The sequence below is a fragment of the Barbatula barbatula genome (genome assembly GCF_947034865.1).
Source record: "Barbatula barbatula genome assembly, chromosome: 19".
Lineage (NCBI taxonomy): Eukaryota > Metazoa > Chordata > Actinopteri > Cypriniformes > Nemacheilidae > Barbatula > Barbatula barbatula.
Genome location: NC_136782.1, coordinates 1,597,547 through 1,602,988, shown reverse-complemented (window position 1 = coordinate 1,602,988; position 5,442 = coordinate 1,597,547).

The following is a 5,442-nucleotide window of genomic DNA, read 5'->3' as shown; positions in this document are numbered from 1 at the left end:
ATTTGAATTCGGTATAATGTTTGCTGTATTTCTATTAAAATGTCTGGTCTAATTTCCAAATGACTGTATTGTAAGCTAGCCAATGATGAACTTGAGTCTGAACAAATAACTGATTTCAAAGGTCTTATCTCCTCTAACCACTGTATTGCTAATAATAGTGCAATAATTTCCCCTGTGTGAACAGATAACTCATCACTGTTTCCTTATTGAAACCTGAAACAATAAAAGCAACTCCTATCATATTATGCATCTGTGTAAATCTGAACTTAGCTGTGGTACTCATTAATATATATCTGCGAATTACATGGTTACATTCCTTTTCCTTGTTTTTCCTTTCTAATAATTTGCTTTCTCTATTACTGTCCATCCGAAACTTTTCGTTTTCCTCCTCTCTTTTACCCAACTAGGCTGTAAAGTGCCTAATGTTGGATGCTCTTGACTGTGAACTTGTAAATTAGCCGAATAACTCAGTGATAACTGTAACCTTCTCATTTCTAATGACATTTCCCCCATTTCTTCCTGTAGTGCTATAATTGGTGTTGTTTTTATAGCTCCTGTACATAATCTCAATACCTGTGTCAGGTCTCTGTCCTTCCTGTCTCAATTCATGACATTGCCACGTCTTTCGGGTTTTGTTGTGTTATGTGTGGAGACACGTGGCTTTTGTTGTTACTTGGCACAACCTGTCCTCCTGTCATGTCTCTCAGCCCTGCCCTCCGTTCTCCCGTATTTATGCCATTAGTGTTTAGTCTTGTCACCGTCCCAGGTCCATCTTCCCCTTACTGTTTAATTTCCCTCACCTGCTCCATGCAATCGTCTTGTTAGCTTTCCCTTCGTTTTTCATCCCAGTCACCTGCTACCAGTGTCCCTGTGTAATCAGTCCTCGTTAGTGTCTCCCTTTTATATTGCTCCAGTTTCCCTCTGTCCTTTGTCGGGTCATTGTCTAAGATTTCATGCCTTGCTGTTTGTTGCGTCATCGTGTATGTGGATTACCCTTGCGGCGGTTTCAAGTTTGTGAAGTTCTTATTTAGTTTTTCTAAAGATCTTGTTTTGTCCCCCTCGTGGGAAGTGTTTTGTTAGTTTCCAAGTTTTTGGTTTATGTTTTCACCCTCGTGGGTGTTCATTTAATAAGTTTATGTTGTACCCTACGTCTGCCTGCATCTGGGTTCTGTCCTCACCATTTCATGGCAACCTGATGCTGTATACGGTCTAACTTTCTGAGAGATGTACCTGCTGCTGAACCATACATACACCACACAACCATAATCAAAACTGATCTGATCAACCCACTACATACAGTATGGCCTTTAATGCCATCCTATCTGCCCCCCCACTCACTTCCTACTAAACCCCTCATTATATTTATCACTTTCTTACATTTGTTCAAAAATATTTTCTGGATATGCATCGCCCATGTAATTCTTTCATCAAACCACAAGCCTAATTTTTTTTAATGTTTCACTCTTTCTAGTTCCTGAATATATAATTTTAAAATGGGAAATGTCCCAATGGTGAGCGAAGAGTTGATGATGTGGGTCAATAAGGCACAACCGTTGGAGAGATGGCCTGGAGGAGATGGGTGGGGATGGGATACAGTGGGCAGATGGTAGGGTGGTTGGAACCAATGACCTTGGAGACATCAGCTTCAGACAGAGGAGAAAAGGCGGGGAGCACACACGTGTCAGGGATGTGGGCGGGTTCGACAGGTGAAGGCGTAGAGATCTGCCTGCTGATGGCAGTAGTTTTCTTTACGAAGAACGATGCAAAATCAGCAGCTGTTAACTCCGATGAGGTTGCGGGAGCCGGCGGATAGAGGAGAGCAAAGAAGGTTTTGAAGAGCGTTCGAGAGTCCGGAGAGTTGCAGATCCTCGAGTGGTAGTAATCTGTTTTTGCAGAGGTGACGTCTACAGAGAAAGTAGAGAGAAGAGATTGGTAGAGAGAGAGGTCAGCAGGGTCTTTTGACTTGCGCCATTTTCTCTCAGCTGACCGGAGGCTGGCGCGATGCTCACACAGTACATCCGATAACCAGGGAGCCGACGGGGATGCACGGGCTCGTCCAGATGCAAGAGGGCATAGGTTGTCCAAGCAGGATGAAAGCGTGGAACACAGAATGTCTGTTGCATTGTCTGTATTCAAAAGAGAGAGCTCATCAGAGGGGGGGAGTACAGAGAAGACAGCAGAGGAAAAACAGGAGGGAGGGAGAGACCGCAGGTTGCGCCGGAAAGTGACCATCAGTAAGACATCTGCGATGTCCGGAGCAGTGAGGTCAAGGGTGACGAAGAAGTGATCAGACGTGTGCAGCGGGGTGACCTCAGAGTCATGAGTGGAGCAGTACCTTGTGAAGATCAGATCTAGATGGTTTCCAGACTTGTGGGTTGCTGATGTGGAAACCTGCTCGAGGAGAAATGATGCGGTCAGGTTGATGAAGTCAGCAGCCTGTGGCTTTCCAATGTGGATGTTGAAGTCACCTAGTATCACCAGAGGAGTACCATCCTCATGGAAGGATGAAAGAAGTACATCCAGCTCCTATATTCTATTCGTTATGTGTACGCTGTTGGTACAAAAGAATTCCATAATAAAAAGCGTAGCTCACACGTTCAGCTGTATGCGTGTTTATAGGGGGACTTCGGCTGGACCATAATAAAGGAGCCGTTGACGTATCGCGACAGCACACGAAAGGAGAGGCTACTCGCTGCAGAGCTTTCTTATAGCTCCTCCTCTCTAGACGTCCAGCGAGGAGGAGCTTCAGCCTCGAACTACACCGCTGTGCAGCACGTGATGCGCCCCACATGGGAAGATGGCGGAGAGTCAGAGACAGTTGGAGGTAGTCGGAGGATGCAAAAAATGATCTTTAAAGAAAATAAATACTTTTAGTTGTGTGCAAATATTTTCTTAGCTATTTTTGAGTCCCTGAATATGCAAGCGTGCATAGTTTAACGTTAGCGTCAAAAACCCAAGAACCTAACTAACGTTACATCTGTGGGGAATTATTTGGATGCATGAGACATGGAGATGAAAAAGCACCCGAAATGAAGCACACATATGTGAAAACAGGCATGGATTATCATGGTCATGCCACCATTAATAGAGAAAACTGTCATTGATTTTGGAAATGTTATGTGTCTATGCCAACTAGACTGGAATGACTTGTGCAGTAAACTGTTTAAATGCACAACACCTTCCAGCTAATAAGAATCCAGTGTTGAGACTGACCATGGTATAATATAGCATGTTAAACTTGTCTTCTTACATGTGACTGCTGCAGATTTATTGTTGTAATAATTGCGTGTATTGATTTGTTTTAGAAACTTAGCAAATCATATTTCACCTTGTATTTGGACTATGTCCTTCCTGAGTGACTTTGAGCTACAGCTTTTAACTTGGCATCTAAACCATTATCATTAGCAGTGAAATGTCATCCTATAATATATTCAGAATACACTATATAGCCCACTGTACGTCCACTCTTAATTAACAGGGTGCACCACTTCAGCTTCGAGGGACTGACTGTGGAATATTTATCCATTTCTAGTTATTTGATCACCAAAATGAACTACAAAATTGATTCCAAATTTAATGACTAAGATTTTCACTTGGCATCTATTAGTCTGATATGCCTGCAATCATGAGGTGGTGGTGCCATCAGTTATTACAAGCTGTTCCTCTGGCAAGGTAAGATATTGATAACTATACTTTGAATGAAGATATGCATTATGAGCATTCCTCTGTATGCAGGTAATTTGTCATAAATAATACACATTGGAAAAAAGTGTATTGTTTTTGCACTCTTTCTATAAAGTCACGTTTCTGTCAACAAACAAGTGATCCAACCAGATCACTCCAATTCATGGAGGTCATCCCAACTATGCCAGATGTCATGGAGGTCACCCCAACAACGAGAATCCATGTATGTACATAGATATGTTTATCTATTGTTTGACTTATTTATGCAATTACCTTCCTGTTTCATAAAAGTGTTTGAGCAGCAATTGAATATTGACATTATTATTGAAATGTCTTATCTTTTTGCACAAAGGACTCTGCTTTGATGAAACGGATTCAGCTTGCCAGTAACTGGGTGGAGGAGAACCGAACACAATTTACTGGGAAAGTTCACCTACCACAGATCACAAGCATGAGTGAGGATGATGCCTTGTTGGCCATAACAAGGATCTGTTTTTTGACACCATTTTTTATAATGGTGAAATGGATGAAGACAAGATCCGGGCTCCCGTCCTTTTCACATTTGAAAGAATGGAGGACATGATGTTTTTCATGAAGGAAATGTATGATAGAAGAAATCTGCGTGTGTCTTGCCTGCATAACCCTGACCTTTGAAACAAAAAGGCTAGCTGATAGATCTGTGTAAATATTATTTTATAAATGTTTTTCAACAATTAAAGTTATGTAGGGAAAGAATTCTGGCATCTTTGTTTACTAATATTCAATTTTGTTTTTTACAATTTGTTGCTAGTGATAGATCCAACTGCGGAATATGGCTTGCCGATCTTATAAATTTGAGTCCAGTTTCACTAGATCTCTATCCTTCAGGAATTTATTAAATCGGGAAATATAAACTCCGTTGTGAGTCGATACCTAAACATAGCTACCAGGGAGATAAAGAGCTGAAGGGAAGAACAGCAGGCAGGAGACGAAGTGATGTTAAATAAACTGAAAAATTATTAATTGAATCATCTCAGTTGTGCTGTAATGTTCAGTCTAGGATTGTCAAACTTAGTCTGACTAGAAACAGATTCAATAGGTGTTGTTAACCATGCCAGATAACAGTATCAAAATATTGTCTCCTGATGTTATTATGAACCTTGAGATGGAGACCAACGAGGTCAAACAATATTGAAAATAAGGATGAAATGTAACAAATAATATGAATCAAAGTGTATGATAAAAGAAATGAATGAATACATATGATTAATGAATAATGTAATGAATGAGATAAATTAAATAGAATAATTCAATGAAAGTTTCTATCCAGATCTATCACTCGACTGAAGTTTGCTATTAACGATAATAAATACAGTAACATATAAGGGCAGTGATGTATGTGACTAATAAATTGTAAATGAAGTAACAATCCCTGTCTACTAATAAATATTCCTGCAATGATAGTCTTAGAGCACACTTCTTGTTTTTATTGTTCTTCAGTGTGATGTTAAGCTAATAGGTCCATTTTGTTTATTTTTATATCACACACGCAAGGACAACGCAGTTTCCACGTTTAAACGATTGAGATAAATTCACAGGTCAGGCAATCTAATGTGCATCAAGGATTGCTTAAGTACGATCTGACGTAGAGCTTTCAGGAACGAAAATGTGCGACGCTTCGATATCCACAGAGTTGAAGCTTTCATCTAGCTCCTCCTCTCTGGGTGTGAACTGTAGCTCCTCCTCGCTGGATCTGTAGCTCCTCCTCGCTGGACGTCT